This window comes from Schistocerca piceifrons, chromosome X (genome assembly GCF_021461385.2).
Source record: "Schistocerca piceifrons isolate TAMUIC-IGC-003096 chromosome X, iqSchPice1.1, whole genome shotgun sequence".
Classification (NCBI taxonomy): domain Eukaryota; kingdom Metazoa; phylum Arthropoda; class Insecta; order Orthoptera; family Acrididae; genus Schistocerca; species Schistocerca piceifrons.
In genome coordinates this window covers 237,602,635-237,621,817 of record NC_060149.1, presented here as the reverse complement: position 1 = coordinate 237,621,817, position 19,183 = coordinate 237,602,635, and the positions used below count along the sequence as shown (strand labels likewise).

General features: G+C 42.0%; 1 protein-coding gene and 1 pseudogene across 1 annotated transcript in view; both read left to right on the top strand.

Annotated features, from left to right (window-relative positions):
• LOC124722285 (alkaline phosphatase-like) overlaps positions 1 to 19,183 on the top strand; it is a 658,646-nt gene that overhangs the window by 48,040 nt on the left and 591,423 nt on the right. The gene's annotated exons all lie outside the window — the stretch shown is intronic.
• Positions 18,866 to 18,983, top strand: LOC124723445 (annotated as a pseudogene).

The following is a 19,183-nucleotide window of genomic DNA, read 5'->3' as shown; positions in this document are numbered from 1 at the left end:
TTCGTCAGATGAAGACGACGAGTTTGATCCTTCACCTTCAAATATTCAGTAGGCAGACGACTCGTCTGATTATTATTTGAGTGCCGAAGAAGTTCCTGAAGTTCCTGAAGAGCGCAGGAGTTCACACATTGTCACAGAAGGTGTCAGACCACTGCTTTTTCGGAGATCAAATTTTGTTCAGAAGTTTCCTCCACCAAACATTAATTACAGTGCTGTTGAGGTCAGTGACAAAGATGTGCGATCTGAGTTACCTATTTCGTGTATCATTCCCATTTTCTTACTAAAATATGTATGAGCGCTGCAGTTCTAGAACAAAGACAAAGTGCATAAAATGCAATCAGTACTTATGTCTTGCCAAAGGAAATGATTGTTTCAAATTATTTCACGAAAAGTGAAGCAGTCTGAACCATGCCTTTGTGTTACAAAATAAATAAAAATTTTATTATTAATTTTTTCCGCAGAATATGATTTGCAATCTGTGTAACATTTTTTATAATAACTAATGAATAAAAGAAACGAAACAGTAATTTTTTATTCATAACTGTTCCTCAGGTAATTTATAACATCAAACAAATAGCAAGAAGTCAGAGAATAATTTTGGTGAAATAAAACCTGACCCTCACGATTGTGCTAGTTGTTTTCCCGCTACATTTTTTTATGGAAGAGTTTTTTATTATTTTTCCCAGTGTCTACTATGCCCAAGTATACAGGGAATTCAACTTTATTCACCATTTAAAAAAAAAAAGGTGTTCAGGGGAACTATAAGAGCTAACATCCAGAAATTTGGCAGAATTGTTAAGAAGTACGTACAGAATAATCCTGTGCACCGATTTTCCGTTATTTTTTCTCTGAGAAAAGTTATCCTTTAAAATTTGAGAAAAATAGAGCAGTCCCAGGTAACAGAAGACTAAAAAATTAAATTGAAAGTAACTATGATCTGAAACAAAAATCTGTTGCACACGTTTTAATAGCCTTTAATGAAGAAGTATACTATAAAGTTTCAGCTTCAATGCTTGAATAGTTTATGAGAAAAGGTACATTATACGTACATTGGTAATTAAAAATTCAAATTCTTATAAAATGAAATTCCATGAACATGATCAAACAAAAACTGCAGAGACTATAGTGCATTATGTACTACACAATAGTGTCAAGTTTTTAATTTATAACTGTAATGTTGTAGGAGATATCTAAGTTTAAATATTAGTATGCAGTTTGGTCTACGTCTACCCTTAAGAAAACTACCCAAAATGGTAAAATAATAGTAAAGGGAAAAACATAGGGGAAAATATTTACCAGTTAAACTTCCAATAATAATATAAAACTCAAAACTATCAGTTATAAGTGGATAAGTGCAACAATAAAATAATCGTATATAAAATTTGAATAAAAAGAGACTGGATATTAGGAAGCGTCAATATAAAACACTAAACAACTATACAACAGACGTTTCGACCGTCTTCACGGCGAACCTCTTCAGAGCGAATGAACTGCCACAGTGAAAAATAGCTGACAAAATTTACGTTCGACCAATTATTTGTTACTACTTGGCTGTCTCGAATCCATATCAGGCAGTAATAGCAGAAAACAGAGAATGGAGCCAAAGAAGAGCAGCACGTTTCGTCACGGTTTCGTTTAGCAGGGACGAATGCGTCATGGACATAGTCATCCAACTTCAATGGCTCACGCTGCAACAGTGCTACAATTTCGAAACTGTACGTTCCAAGATGAGTCGACCAACGTTTTACTTGCGAAAAGTCCCTGAGCGTGAAGTCTGAGAAATTTTGGCTGCTACAGGAAGTCCAGCTTGTCATGCGCCGTTCAAGAATGTAACACTGAAGTGGTAAAATTATAGAAATACGCATCGTGATCTGCACCATAAACCATAAGGTGGCCTTCCGAGTATTTAATATACAGTTACATAGAAAGAGAGAATAGAGGATGCTTCAACATAACGAGTTATTTGTAAGGGAACGTTTGTACTGTCTTTATGTACGACGACTTGTGTTTTACTACTGAGTTCTATGTATTCTTTCAATACCTGTCTTGTTATTGCTTTATGAGTATATAAATTTTTATAGTGTTAATTTTGGTAGAGACGATTGCTTTCTTTAAGGATCTGCAGGAATGTTTCAGTATATTATGGGTGATGGTTCTACTATCACATGTGATGACGTACGAAAGTTCCTTGCTATAATACGCACGGACGAAGCATTCAAAATTTGCGTCTCCCTCGATAACAACAACAATATGCAAAAAGCAAGAAGTAGCAGTAGACTAATATCTCGATTTCAGTGTGCAGTCTAATGTTTTCTCCAATTCTTTTGCTGTTGAATACTGACTAAAAACTATACAAATAAAGTGCTTAAGTTAGGTATTCAATTGAGTTGCCATTTTCCTGAAGGGCCAACCCAACGTGCCTTCTAAACGACCTATGCGCTGATGTCACGGAGAGAGATGCTTTGTCAATGGGATGACTGAAGTCATCTGCGGTCTTGTATTACCACCTTACCATCTCAAACTACTCGATTCTCGAAGTCATTGTTCAGCACGTGAGAACGTAGTCCGCAGCTCGTGGTCGTGCGGTAGCGTTCTCGCTTCCCACGCCGGGGTTCCCGCGTTCGATTTCCGGCGGGGTCAGGGATTTTCTCTGCCTCGTGATGACTGGGTGTTGTGTGCAGTCCTCAGGTTAGTTAGGTTTAAGTAGTTCTAAGTTCTAGGGGACTGATGACCATAGATGTTAAGTCCCATAGTGCTCAGAGCCATTTGAAACATTTTTTTGAGAACGTAGCGGATGATGGAGCTCCACTACCAGGTTATCTACCGAGCGAGGTGGCGCAGTGGTTAGCACACTGGACTCGCATTCGGGAGGACGACGGTTCAATCCCGTCTCCGGCCATCCTGATTTAGGTTTCTCCGTGATTTCCCTAAATCGCTTCAGGCAAATGCCGGGATGGTTCCTTTGAAAGGGCACGGCCGATTTCCTTCCCCATCCTTCCCTCACCCGAGCTTGCGCTCCGTCTCTAATGACCTCGTTGTCGACGGGACGTTAAACACTAATCTCCTCCTCCTCCAGGTTATCTCACGGCATAGACCATGGATGATTTGTTGCAATCGTGTCATTCTTCGCCAAGAGTAAGCATCATGTCAACGTACTCGTGCAATGTGTATTCCATGTTCATTTCCCTGTCAGACCAAACCCCTTTCGTTTCTGCATACCTATCTACCATCCATGCGGCTGTATAAGGATCCATTCTACAATCTTGCCGAACATGACTTCAAACAGCGACTGCGCAAGCTTGTCGCTTCATGACGTCAGGAACTTTAAATTTCGTCCACACGTCGTTCAGGAGACGCACTGAGTCGTGCATTAGGAAAAAGGGCGCCACCAGAGCATCCATGTGAACATAGCCAATTATATACAGAATGTTGCATCCAGTCCTGAAACTTCTAACGTTTCTAGTTCCCAAATTAAAACAGAGAGTAACTTGACTTAAATTCATCTGTAAATCAACTAAATGACAGAATAAATAATATTTTATTCACATACATAACTCGTTCTGCAGCTCCCTGGTAAATTAACTTCGGACGGTGTTAAATAAGTAATGCAACAATTTTTTTTCTCGACCAGAAAAAATGCGGAATTAATTGTGGGACATGGTGAAATATTCCGCTTCAGCCTTTTTAGTTTTGTGAATAGGTGGCACCGCCGTACGTAGCTTTCAAAACGGCGTCTGTAACGGTGGTACGTTACAAGCAGAGAACTGTCATTGAGATTATTTTGGCAGAAAAGCAGAGCATCGCAGATATTAATAGGCGCTTGCGGAATGTCTACGAAGACCTGACAGTGAACAAAAGCACGGTGAGTCTTTTGGCGAGGCAACTGTCATCACAGCAACAAGGTAGCGCTAACCTGTCCGATTTCCGCGTCCCAGCCGGCCCCAAACAGCTGTGTCTCCAGCAACGCTGGAACGTGCTGACACTCATTCGAGGTGATGCAAACGAACTTATTCTTCCCCATGACAACGCAAGGCCTCACACTCGTCTGCGCACTCGATAGGAGCTCATAAAACTTCATTGGACCGTTCTTCCTCATCCACCCTAGAGCCCGCATCTCGCACCTTCCGACTTCCATTTGTTTGGTCCAATGAAAGATGCACTCCGCGGGAAGCAATTCGTGGTTGATGGAGATTTTATTGATGGAGCAAGATGTCGGCTCCGATGTCGAGCCATATATGGGTACCATGCGGGTATACAAGCCCTCCCTGTAAGGTGGTGTAAGGTCGTGGCACATAACGGAGATTATATTGAAAAACAGGATTTTGTACCCATAAGTGTTAGGAATAATGTGGTGCCCTTGAATCCTGAATAAAAGCTATCTGCTTTCAGAGGAAAATATGTGTTACATTACTTACTGAATGCCCCTCGATGTTCCTAACTCCGTAGAAAGAGATACGTTGCTTACGTTTACCTATGTAAATAAATATTCCATTTTGTTATTATTTTGTAAGTTACTGAGAAACACACCTTACTGAATCACACTATATACTCAATCCTTCATGAGACGTAGAATAATTTATCAGCAGACTTCTTCATTCGAAGCGGACCCAGCACTGTAATGCACGATCTCGCATTGACTCCAGTACTCTTTAACAGACTGTCAGAACGCTTGAGGAACAGTGTAGAGTTGATGTTATCATGGTTAGTCCTGCACTGTGCACTAGTCATGAAACGTTCTTACAAAATGCTATGTTGCACCGAAACATGCTCCCCAAAATTATACTGTTAAGATTGGGTTTCAGAAGCTGCCAACTAACGCAAATGCATGTTTGGTATGGATATGGTGGAAATCACTTGTGCTGAGTGGCACGCAAGACAGCCCTGCCTTTTCCTAGAAAGGGAATGTCCCCTTTCCATGCTCAGCAAATATGTACATGGTTCCTGATGTGAAACGCCTAGTGGGAAGAACCTGCCAAATCTAAAGCGAATTTCGAATTTCAGTGCTGTAATGAAATGAAAAGTAGTAAACAGATTTCTATATAAATTGAGAAAATTACTTATTTTCTACTACAAAACTAAACTATTTGCGATAAGAAATCATTTATAATATAATAGACGTGTAGTCATAATTTACAACAATCAAAACTTTATGTACACTGACGCGAAAAGTCACAGTACCAAAAAGTAATTAATGCAGAGTAATTAAATTTAGGAATACATTTTTCAAGGTAACATATTTAAGTAATTACCATTGTAAGATCAGAGGTTAATGTAAGCGCGAGATAAGCCATTGCAAATGTGAAGGGCTGGTACATTAATAACCGGTGTGTCTGCCCCTGGTGACTGAGGGGTCAGCGCGATGGAGTGTCATACCCAAAGGCCCGCGTTCGATTCCCGGATGGGTCGAAGATTTTTTCCGCTCAGGGACTGGGTGTTGTGTTGTCCTTATCATCATAATTTCATCCCCATCGACACACAAGTCGCCGAAGTGGCGTCAACTCGAAAGACTTGCACCAGGCGAACGGTCTACCCGCCGGGAGGCCCGAGCCACACGGCATTTCCCAATAACCGGTGTAACCACCAGAATGTTGAATGTAAGCATGCACACGTGCATGAAACGTGTTGTACAGGGAACGCATATCAGTTTGTGGGATGGAATTCCGTGCATTTTACTCTTGGTCGGTCAAAACAGTGATAGCTAATGCTGTTTGTGGATGGCACTGGAGGTGTCATCCGATGATATCCCGTATGTGCTCGGTTGGATACAGATCTGGTGATCGAGCCGGCTAACGTAACATGTCTACACTATGTAGAAGATGTTGGGTTACAATAGCGGTATGTGGACGAGCGTTACCTTGTTGGAAACCATCCCTGGACTGCTGCTCATTAATGGCAGCACAACAGGTCGAATCACCAGACTGACGTACAAGTCTGCAGTCCGGGTACGTAGGACAACCACAAGATTGCTCCTGCTGTCATACGAAATCGCACCCCCGACCACAACACCAGGTGTGTCTAACCAGCAGACAGGTTGATTGCAGGTCATCAATTGGCCTCCTTCAAAGCAAAGTACATCACTGGCAACGACGCAGAACCAGTTTTCATCATAATATACAACAGGCCTCCACCCTGCCCTACGATGAACTCTCTCTTGACACCACTGTAGCCGCAAGTGGTGATGATTCGGGATCTGTGGAATGCACGCTACAGGGCGCCTGGCTCTGAACTGTCCTAGGAGTAACCGATTTTTAACGGTTCGTTGTGTCTCTGTGGTGTCAACTGCTGATCAGATTGCTGCTGCAGATGCAATACGAGGCGCAAGTGCCATACACCAAACACGATGGTCCTCTCCCTAGTAGTACCACGTGGTCCCCGGAGCCCGGTCTTCTGTCGACCGTACCTTCTTGTGACCACCGCTGCCGGCAATCATGTGCAGTGGCTACATTCCTGCCAAGTCTTTCTGCAGTATCGTACAAGGAACATCCAGCTTCTCGTAGTCCTATTACACGATCTCGTTCAAACTCACTGAGGTGCTGATAATGGCGTCTTTGTCGCCTAAAATGCTTTCTTGACTAACATCAACTCACCACGTTCACTCTCAAAGGTAACTAACGCTTGCGACCCTTACAGCATGTGTTTAAAGCAAGCCTGATTTGCATCTTCATAGTGGTGCTACTAACGTCACTCTCATGCACTGGCGCGAAATTTGAATAGGCAGCATATTTCAGATGTAGAAACACATCAACCAACTTTCGTTTATATCACACAACTCATTCTTGGTGTTATGGTTGTTATTCCGTCAGTGTAGTTTGAGCAAGTTTTACCTGCCATTAAGTTTAACGTCAACATCATCAAAATGTAAGGATAAGGTGTCCTAAAACTACAAAGCCAAAACTTTCAAAAAAATGCTAAACCCAGTCTATTCATAAGAACCATATGTATCACAGCTTTTCCTACTGTTAGTTATGCTGCCATTCTACAGAAATAGTTAGCCATAATTTGTTTCTCCCTTAGAAACTTCAGTTTGGGAGTAAAAAATAATTTAGACAAACCGCACGTTTAGACTAAAAATAAATGTTGGCACAGGTCTAAAACATTTGCCACGCTTATGCAACTATTGACTATATATCCACCAAATTTGTGTTACATAGAAAGAAAATTGTGCTCTGTCTGCTGAATTATTCATTATTGTCACGTTTGTCATATTGTGATGACTATTAAGTAGTCAGTATAATCCTTAATTATGATACGCTCCATTCCATAATATGATACTGTTTTGCCAAAGGCCCAGCAACAATTCACACAGTGATGTACTGTGGGTTTCCGCCGCTCCCATACTCTAGCAACACAACCGCCCGGGGCCACACCTCCGGCAGTAAACTCACTGCTGAACAAGAAAAGCCTCCAAACAAGCAAACAAACAAAAACAAACAACAAACAAGAAGGAAACTGCGGAGGCTTATTCTGATTCCGATATGCCGTTGAAGAGTGATGACAACATGGATAATGTCGATCCCCTTGAAGAATCCACACCCAGTCATATTGTAGTGATGGGTGCAGCACATGTAGGTAGAGGAGATTACGTCTTGGCTAAATTTCGAGGGGGGAAAACATACATATATATGTCTGCTCCATACAAAAAATACCGATAAATGACCTAAAAGCTGCGCGGGATAGCCGCTTGGTCCATGACGTCTTGTCACGGTCCGCGCCGCTGCCCCCGTCGGAAGTTCGAGTCCTCCCTCGGGCATGGGTGTGTGTGTTGTCCTTAGCGTAAATTACTTTAAGTTAGTTAAGTAGTGCGTAAGCTTAGGGACCGATGACCTCTGCAGTTTGGCCCCATAAGACCTTACCACAAATTTCCAAAAAATGTGACCTAAAAGTTATAATTTAAGCACAAGGAAAAAAAAATATATTTTCTCAGTTAATTGAAAAAGACATTTCTCTTATTAATAAGAGTGATTTGATAGGAAAACTTCCTATTTCTCGTGTTGATACTGAAGTGGTAAACATCAGACGAAAAGTCTACTTTGTGTTTAACGGTCCTGTTTGTTGTTTGTGTTTGAGGTTTACGGGCGCTAAACAGCGGGGTCATCAGCGCCCAAACGCATAAAAACAGAAACACATGCAGTGAAGGGACTAAGACGAACAGCGAACAAGGGGAACAGCTAAAAGACACAGACTTGACGCAGTTCCAAATCCTCACATACAGAGGCAAAACAAGAGGAGAAGGAGTGCACTAAAAAAGGAAAGGAAACACAAGGAAGGGAGGACAGAAACCGAAGGGAAACAAGGAGGTATTCGTGACTGGCGGACCTCTTACCTAAAATCTGGGTGAGCCAGTCATCCAGCAGCACCTTAAAACCCTCTCCCTAAAATCCGAGGCAACAAATTGGACAGGACACAAAACCGTAAAACCTTAACCACAGACGTTGCGTCGTCTTTCAAAATAGAGGGCAAATCCGGTGGCAAAGAAACCACCGCCCTCTGGTCAGAGAATAAAAGACAGTCAAGTAAAATGTGGCGGACAGTAATCTGGACGCCACAAGCACTGCAGATTTGGGGGATCCTCCCGCCGGAGTAAAAAACCATGTGTGAAGGGACTGTGCCCGATGCGGAGGCGAGTGAGGAGAACCTCATCCCGCCTGCATGACTGGTAGGACGTACGCCATGGCCGCTTGGTGGCCTTGACCAGACGCAGCTTATTTTCACCGACTGCCAGCCACTCCTCTTCTTAACGGTCCTGTAGATGTTCATAAAAAAATATAACATAGTGATTCTGTTTTGCGTGGCCCTTATTTTTGTATTATTGTGGGTGTATTAAGTATAATTGTAAACAGTTCCTACCCATTGCTGGTTAACTTCATAGTATTAAAAACAGAAGAATTCTAGACTTCTCGCTGACATACGTTTCACGTCGTAAATATCCTACAGATATCCCCACGGAAAAATTCGTTATCTTCACGTATCGTTTTGTGTGTTCCCTATCTCATTTTTAAGACCTCAAACCTCTGTCTTAGATTGGAGGAGTCGTATCATATTTAAGATTTTCGGTCCAAAACATGGTACACATTTTTAATTTTTTCTAGTCTACAACTGTAACCTTAAAGACTTAAATACAGTGGCATTTTAAAGCAACTTAAACTATGTAATATTTACAATTTTTCTTAACAGTTAGTTATTTATTAGTCTTTCAAAAATACAGGTTAATTTTATGATTTTGTATCATATTTAGATCACCTCACCCTACACCTAGAAATCTAAAAAAGGTTCACTGAACAGGGGAACTGAAGATTGCTTCCATAAGACCTAGTTGCGTACGTAGACATCTAGAAAGTATTATCCCGTAGTAGTTTACGAAATTTTACGAAGTGTGCATTCACGCAACTAGACCAGATTAACTTGATCCGTGCAGCGGAAAACTTTGTATCATTCAGCTAATACAGGATGAGCAGATCAGTAAATCCGATCTGCCAATTTCCGTAAATCGGTATACGAACGAAGTAACTTCTAGCGTTTGCGGAAAATTGCGGCATGTTGGTAGCAGTGGCAGGCCGGCTTCTATTAGCCGAATGGGAGGGGTAACTGTGCACAAAGTCAAACAACGAGTGTGGTCACCTACCCTCTGTTTTACTTCAGCCACTTGACTAGCATTTACGTGTATTGAGCCCTCGGAAGCCACAAGCCTGTTTAGGTGTTTTGGGCATTTACACTTTGTTCACCTTCAGTCACGCAATAAATATTGTTTTTTATATCGTTACGACTTTGATTACCATCGTACTTTAACGTGTTTCGGGCAGTAAATGAATGAATTTCACGAACTCATTCGTTCAAACAAACACATGATCGCATATTGTGCATGGGTCGGGTTATCAATTTTTCGTACAGTTTAATGACTCTGCGCAACTAAAGCTCGTGTGACAACTTTCCTTCCAGGAAGGATAGTGTGCAGTTATATCGATTCTGTCGCACTTTAAAAGCGTAAACGATTTCATCGATGCGACTGGTGATTTGTACGATATATCCAGGAATTTGCTAGAAACTGCCTTTTTGAAGGTGGTACGCTCACGTCTTCAACCGATCCGAAAATCAGATAATTCGGCTGTTTGTAATGTGACCTACAGTTAAAAATTTATCTTAGCCAAGATCAAATTCTGAACAATGTAGAATCTTGTCTGTGGTGAAAGTCAGCATAAAAGTGAGAAAAACGGAATTAATCCGAAATTAAGCATGGAATTACATTGTTCGAAATGTTACGAAAAAGGAATCATCGGAGTTGTGTTACTCGAAATGAAATGTCTTAAAACAATTGTTGGTTTTGTTAAAACAGCCAACTCGACATTTTCACGTAGTGCAGTATCCTCTTGTCTCTTCATCTTTTCCAACAACCAACTTTTTGGGTTTACAAGCCTTACACTTACGTGATTCATATAGACTTTGTTTTTTTAGTTGTAATGTCATATTAATTTTTTCTATAATGTCTGCATAAAGCGAAAACAGTTTAAAGTAATAGACAAAACTTAACATATATTTCAAAAGAGGAATAATTTCTCAAATAACGCCATCTGTACAAAACAGTCTATCTGCATGTCATACCATTTGAATATTTTGAATAACTCAAAAACAGCTGAAAGAGACTATTAAGCTGAGCAGATGATTTTATATAAAATTTTAGATAACAATATCCTTTTCTTCTGTGTTCCGATTTTGATTAAATAAAACCTATATGTTGACCCAAGTTATGCTCAAGGTAACTATGAAACCCCATGAAAATTCGTCTAGTAGGTTAGCGTATTCAATCAAACAGACATCAATGTTGTACAGTCTTATTAATAGTATAGATTATGTGGAAACCTCTGCAGAAACTATCTGCTACAAACCCGGTAATAGAGGTGATGCAGCAGAAGGGTTCCATTATACGAGGGCTATTTCCCCCATCGATTGGGTCACGTTGCAGTTTTCAGTTCTGAGCACACAGTGAGCAAATAAAGGTGCCTTGAACAACAGAAACTCCCTCCAAGTGTAAAGTACGTGCCGTCATTCACTAAGGGTTTCCGCCAGATTTCATGCAGCTCACATAATGCAGCTGTCATGCGTGACAGCGAAGTGCGGCAATGTTGTGCGAACTCACAGCGGCTGAAACAAAGACGCTCTTGCAGCGTTTTGGATGGGAAGTGTTTGATCACCCGCCCTACAGCCTGGACATGGTTCCCTCTGATTTTCATCTCTTTGCTCAAATGAACCGCTGGCTATGAGGACAGCATTTTGGTGCAGACAACGAGCTGCAGACCAGCGTAGGGAATTGACGGAAAGCACAGGCGGCTGCCTTTTATGACAAGAGTATTGGAAAGTTGGTACAACGCTACGACAATTGATTAATTCCATCTCGCACTATGCTTAATTCCTGCCAAATCCCAGAGTGCTTCTGCTGGAGTACTACTAAGCGTATGTCGATTATCCACATTACCAAGCGCTGCGTTCACGGCTTTTGATTAGAGGTGCAGCGGAGACGAGAAAATGTTTCCAGGTTTTCGGTCACACATTAGCTGGAATGTGGCCACTGAGTCAATCATGCTGTAACGTACACTCTGTTTTACGTTTTCAAATTGTTTCAGAGTATAGGGTACGGTCGAAACCTGTACACAGCATGCAAGGTTCCTGTTGTGACGCAGCTCGGTAATACCACATTTTACTGTCATCTTCTTTTTGGCTGCGTACGTAGAAAGCGAAGACTTAAGTTCCTGTTGGGTTTGACATACTGAGGCCCCACTTGTGATCTTTAGTGAGATATCTGAGTGTTTTTGTCAACTCCAAGGTGCCTCCTCCCGACAGACTTCGCAGTTAAGTCTCAGAGCACACGTCTCTCGGTGGAAGTTCAAATGGTTCTGAGCACTATGGGATTTAGCATCTGAGGTCATCAGTCCCCTAGAACTACTTAAACCTAACTAACCTAAGGACATCACATACATCCATCCCTGAGGCAAGATTTGAACCGACGACCGTAGCTGTCGCTCTGTTCCAGACTGAAGCGCCTAGAACCGCTCGGCCACAACGGCCGGCTCGGTGGAAGTAGTCACGCGCACATCATACTAGGAACTGGGAGTTGGTTGAAAACTAAAGTAGAGAATAGGGAAATTTTCTGCAGCACGTGGAACGTACATCGGAAAGATAGGTTACACCCTCCACGAGGAGTTTTTATAGCGACAAGTAAAAGCATTAAATCTAGTGAGGTCGAAAATGAATCCGACTGTAAAGTAATATCGATAAGGGTAACCAGGGTAGTGGGCTTAGATTAACAATCGAATGTCTCTACGCTCCACCAGATTCAGGCACATCTGTCGTAGAGTCATTCAAAGACAGCCTAAATTGGATATCAGGGATATAACCATTGCATAGTTTGCGGCTTTGACTTGTCCAGTAACGACTGTATAAACTACGCATACGTTATCGGCGGTAAGAACAAATAATACTGCTGAGTAATGCTGCCTCGAACAAATATTCTGACAAATCCAACGCAAAAGAAATATTCTAGGCCTCCTGGATACAAACACACCCGACATTTTCGACAGTGCCAACAGTGAGAGAGGGATTACTGATCACGATGCCGTTACAGGAACAAATACCAACAAAGAAATAAAAAAGCGTTATCAAGAAAGGTGGAGACTATTTGTGTTTGGTCGACCTAACAGAGAGTCATTATCAACTAATTTAAAGCATGAACTGAGAACCTTTAGTTCAGATCTGAAAAATAAGAAATAATTGTGGTTAAAGTTGAAATACGTTATAAACCGTGGTCTGGAGAAGTGATTTTTAAGTTATGTAATAAAACACGGCAAAACCTCACCCTGTTTTAAGGGCGCCATTCATAGAATGTTGAGAAAGCAGAGACGACTGCACTCTCGCTATAAAAGGTTTATAGGAACCCACACATCTTTACGAAAATCCTACAGTAATTTTCACATTCAGATACTCACGAAAGATTTATCAGAAAGTGTTACGTAAAGTATATGCTGATGCAATAGTTCCATACTTAGCAATCATGTACAAATGAATACCCCTGGAGCTCGCTAGCTGGTGCTACTGCGCAAGTTGTGCGCATGATGGCGAAGTGCTGCCGTCTTGTTAAAACAGCAGCGTTCCTTGTAAGTATTGGATAACACATCTTTATGACCATAGTTTGAGTTTCAAAAGATATTCTGCACATTATGTCTCGACTCGCAGCTAATAGGGAAACCGGTGAATGTTTTTCCAGCTGACCTCATCAAAAGAAAACACGCGTAAGTATAATTTGATTTGTGAAATGGTACTTAAACTTTCAATCGTGCATTTAAACAGTGCAGAAATATCGTTAGAAACCACTGGATCACTTTATACTGCACACTGTGAATCGAATCAAGACGGAAAAAATTGAAGAAAGTTATAATAATGACGAATTTTCGAGTAATAGCGCCACATTTAATTATCAGTTGTCTCCTAAAGAAACGGAATGAAGTAAAGTTACCTTATCAGACAAAGAATAAGGGTTATTGTTTTGGGTAAACGAAAGTGGTAAGAAACGCCTTTGTATGAGTACTCTTCAAAAGAAATTTCACGTTTGCTGTTTGTATAGGTGGAACGACGTCAGACCATCTTGGGCGACTAGGCTTGAGACGGTTCAGATCCCCTAGATTTTCCGTGGTTTCTGTAAGTCGCTTAAGGTCAATGACGGAATGGCTCCTCTGAAAGATCACGGTCGATTTCCTTCCCTATCCCTACCTTGTACTAGCTTGTGCTGCGTCTGTGACGACTTCTCTGTCGACGGGACGTTAAACTCCAATCTTCCTTCCTTTCTTTCTTAGTATTTAGATACCTCGAATAGTACAGAAAAAAAATACAGCCTCTCATAGTTTGCTTAGTCGCTTAAAAAAATCTCATAAAACTGAATCAAGAAATATAACAAAATTTGTATGGAGGAACAGATCGGAAAATGAAGCGATTCAAAATACTGTAAATGGATTGACTGGTTTATTCAGATGGTTCATATGGCTCTGAGGACTATGGGACTTAACATCTGAGGTCATCAGTCCCCTAGAACGTAGAACTACTGAAACCTAACTAGCCTAAGGACACCACACATATTCATGCCTGAGACAGGATTCGAACCTGCGACCGTAGCGGTCTCGCGGTTACAGACTGAAGCGCCTAGAACCGCTCGGACACAACGGCCGGTGATTGGTTTATTACAAAAGCTTAACATAATATCGCTAGTTTTACTGAATCTTGTGTTTATAATAAAAAACTGTCCAATTTTGAAATAGAAAGGTGAACTAAGAGGATGCTTTCATTCGAAGGAGGAAGACATACAGAAATTGGAAATTTGTGGTAAATTCCTATGGGGCCTAAATGCAGAGGTCATCGGTCCCTAGGCTTACACACTACTTAATCTAACCTAAACTAACTTACGCTAAGGACAACACACACACTCTTGCGTGGGAGGACTCGAACCTCCGACGGGGGGAACCGCGCGAACCGTGGCAAGACGCCTCAGAGACAACTGTGCAGTTCACGGCTGAATTCTCAAATCCATACACAATAAAGCAAATAATTAATCTGTATAATTCAGTGTTATCTGTGAAATATGTTTGTTTTTAAGAATCGACCGAATATTTTAGATCTGTGAAAGTATGTACGTTCTACGCAAATAATCCTATGAGAAACTCATCGAAGTGTGGAAAAATGGTAAAATTGAAGCGTTATACTGTTCACGCGGCACGCTTCTCTTCTGTTTTATGGGAACAGATCCCTTCTCCTTCTAGATTATTAGTTACGTTACACAAGTTCTGAATCATTAATTGCCGCATTTCGAGCTCACCGTGACTAAGAAGTACAGACACTTCAGATTGCACCTGGTACTATGTATGTATTGACCGTTAGACTGCGAATTTTTCTGCCATCGGAAGGCATTTTAAAGAACATTAACACAGAAAATTATTTTCAACACACCACTACAGTCTCCAGTCTGCCTCCGTGACAACATTCTCAAGTTGAAGTCAATAGCACACTATCAGTTTTCCACTCCTCGGTTGAAGAATCTGATTAAATACTCGTGACGCATCTCAAATTATACCGCATTAGGCCGGATTCATTCCTACCTCTGCCCCACTTCTGTATAAAAAGCCTACGTCTGTCTGCGACCAGCGGGGCTGTCAAGTTTCGTCCTTAATTGTACATTCATGGTTCACAGGAAATATAAATTTGGAACATTACATCAATATTTCACATTTATGTAGCAAAATGGTTCAAATGGCTATGAGCACTATGGGACTCAACATCTGTGGTCATAAGTCCCCTAGAACTTAGAACTACTTAAACCTAACTAACCTAAGGACATCACACACATCCATGCCCGAGGCAGGATTCGAACCTGCGACCGTAGCGGTCACGCCGTTCCAGACTGAAGCGCCCTTAACCGCACGGCCACACCGGCCGGCTTTATGTAGCAATTAGAAGGAATAAATGTAATGTAGACGTGGTGGAAACCTTGTATTTGTTTGTGTGTGTGCTATATCAATTTGCGAGGAAATTTATGGATAAAATATGAATTGCCTACCCTGTGGGTATTTAATTATATTACGATCGCTTTCTATCGGCGGTTTAGCGCTCGGTTAGCAGCAGATCAGTACAAGCGCTGACAACAGAACGGCAAGCCTTGCAGGCACAGAATTCAGGTCCGTACACGAGGTAGTTTCTAGTGCGGAAAGTATGAGATACATGTCACATTTGATAACTATTTTTCAGTAATTTCCAGTTCATGACGACAGCTAAAATTTAACAAGTGGATTTTAACTAACCTAAACTATGAGTGGCAGGACCAGGGAAGGTGTCGACGTGAAAAGTCTGATCGTTCCCTCGTTAATCCTGCAGTGAATACTGTAGTCGGGATACGTTTTCAAGAGGCACTCGATACCGACAATCAACACCAAAAACATCCCTGGAGTTGAACCTGAGGAAAGGAGACTAGTGAAAATTCCAATAAGACTACAGGAAAGTCTCTACAGCTGACAACAAGTAACAACAAGAAGCAACAAAGCGAATATGTAGGAGGTACAATACAGCTTCTGCAGCGGGAAACCTCACATTTGAAAACACAGACAGGGAAACAGATCTCGGCCAATATGTAGCGTACTTTGAAAGTCGCGATAGAAGCATTGGATGTTTTCATCCAGTGGATGCGAGTAAGTAGCCGGCCACTGTGGCCGAGCAGTTCATGGCGCTTCAGTCCGGAACCTCGCTGCTGTTATGGTCGCAGGTTCGAATCCTGCCTCAGGCATGGATGTGTGTGACGTCCTTAGGTTAGTTAGGTTTAAAGTAGTTCTAAGTCTAGGGGATTTATGACCTCAGATGTTAAGTCCCGTAGTGCTCAGAGCCATTTGAATCTTTTTTTTTTTTTTTTTTTTTTTTTTTTTGCTAGTAAGCTGATGTATTCAAAGATATTAATTACGAAGACTAATACTGTGACTGAGTCTGACATTGGCAGGAATAGTATGAAAACAAAGCTTACGAAAGTTGAGGCGGTAAAGCAGTTAGAACAAGAAAAGTATTCAAAAGAAAAAAAAATGGAACGTGTATATTGCCACAAATATGGTGAAAATTTAAAGTGTAATCAGGAAAACTGGAAGCTCGTTACATAAATAGGAGACTGTGGACGTCGTTATAAGTGAACACAATGTTACAAATATACAGACGTTTTAAGAAACGAGTCATGCACAATGCAGTTGAAGTCATCGAGAAACTTCAAAATTATTTGTTAACATTAACGCACTATTCTTATCTGCATTCGTGTAGACTCAAGGAATGAGATGTTTTGTAAAACTATACACATCTCCTGGCAGATTATAACTGTGTGCCGGACCGAGACTCGAACTCGGGACCTTTGCGTTTCGCGGGCAACCACTTGCCAGCGAAAAGCAAAGGTCCCGAGTTCGAATCTCGGTCCAGCACACACCTTTAATCTGCCAGGAAGTTTCATATCAGCGCACACTCCTCTGCAGAGTGAAAATCTCATTATAGTTTCAGATATCTACGCCACGACCGCATTAACATCCAATACAATGACCAAACGAAATGCGAAAGATATCGTGAACCCATACCCACAGACACCACAGGTATATCCATTTCAGGCCATAACGTGTATCTGTTGCCAAAAAAATCGCTTACGATGTGACCGTATAAACTTTCCCTCATGGTGTGCGTAGGGTACTACTAGGGCTTCGACACGTGTAGAAAGAAAGACGCAACCCAACTCTTTCGTATAAAATTAAGTTTGAAAATTTTAGGCGTGCTTATTGCTTTTTATTGTCACTAGTACTCAAGGAGATCACAGCGTAGCAGTTAAGCGCTTAGTTGCGCAAGTGCGAGGTATCTGGATCGAATGTCGCTGTTGGTACATGTGCGACGAACGGAACTGCATAGGGCGGCACCTTCGTACACTGCTAAATATGCTGTCACCTTATACGGAAAATCATAATCAACTGTCTTCGTTTGCTTGCAAGACACCACTGGCTCAAAGGACCTTGGGTGAAAAAATGCAAAAAACGTTACTGTAACATCTTCAAAGTCTTGCACCCTCAAAACAGCACTACATAACGATCTTCTAAACGAATTCTTGAAGCCATACGTAATAGAAGAACAAGTTCTTTAATTTTTCGATTGATGGGAAGAACAAACGAATCCAGTGTGTACGACGATACTTATCAGGATGGAGAGCGTCTGCCAACGTGCAGTATTACATTAATTTCTCCAAACTTTACTCCGATGGTGCAGCGTTGCGAATTTTATTTTTACAGGCAAGTGAAAAACCTTGTATAGCTGCTACAAAACAGCGCGTACATCGTCGAACAGAATGGAGAGATAGCTTACAGAGAAGACTGAATAAAAATTCAAACAATCGTATACCATGACTGCACCAATATGCGGAGATATGCTTCGATATGCTTGGTACGCCGTGAAATTGTGTGATGACCGAGAAAAATTTATGGATGTAAACCAAGTTTGTTTTGCAGTAGACACATTGAAGAAAGCATACACAAGCAAAAATTCATTACGTCTGCTGTATGTTGCAATAATTATGTAAAGCTGTGAGGACGGAGCGTGAGTCGTGCTTGGGTAGCTCAGTTGGTAGAGCACTTGCCCGCGAAAGGCAAAGGTTCTGAGTTCGAGTTTCGGTCCGGCACACAGTTTTAATCTGTCAGGAAGTTTCATATCAGCGCACACTCCGCTGCAGAGTGAAAATCTCATTCTGGAGACATCCACCAGGCTGTGGCTAAACCATGTCTCCGCAATATCCTTTCTTTCAGGAGTGCTAGTTCTGCAATGTTCGCAGGAGAGCTTCTGTAAAGTTTGGAAGGTAGGAGACGAGGTACTGGCAGAAGTAAAGCTGTGAGGATGGGGAGTGAGTCGTGCTCGGGTAGCTCAGTTGGTAGGGCACTTGCCCGCGAAAGGCAAAGGTCCCGAGTTCGAGTCTCGGTCCGGCACACAGTTTTAATCTGTCAGGAAGTTTCATATCAGCGCACACTCCGCTGCAGAGTGAAAATCTCATTCTGGAAACATCCGCCAGGCTGTGGCTAAGCCATGTCTCCGCAATATCCTTTCATTCAGGAGTGCTAGTTCTGCAATGTTCGCAGGAGAGCTTCTGTAAAGTTTGGAAGGTAGGAGACGAGGTACTGGCAGAAGTAAAGCTGTGAGGACGGGGAGTGAGTCGTGCTCGGGTAGCTCAGTTGGTGGAGCACTTGCCCGCGAAAGGCAAAGGTCCAGAGTTCGAATCTCGGTCGGGCACACAGTTTTAATCAGCCAGGAAGTTTCATTATGTTCCATGTTACTACGATCTGGCAACGGCCTTGCCGCAGTGGAAACACCGGTTCCCATCAGATCACCGAAGTTAAGAACTGTCGGGCGTGGTCGGCACTTGGATGGGTGACTATCCGGGCCGCCATGAGCTGTTGCCTCGTGATGCCAATTGAGGAGCTACTCGACCGAACAGTAGCGGCTCCGGTCAACGAAAACCATCATAATGACCGGGAGAGCGGTGTGCTGACCACACGGCCCTCCTATCCGCATCCTCGTCTGAGGATGACACAGCGGTCGGATGGTCCCGATGGGCCACTTGTGGCCTGAAGACGGAGTGCTTTTTTTTACTACGATCTGC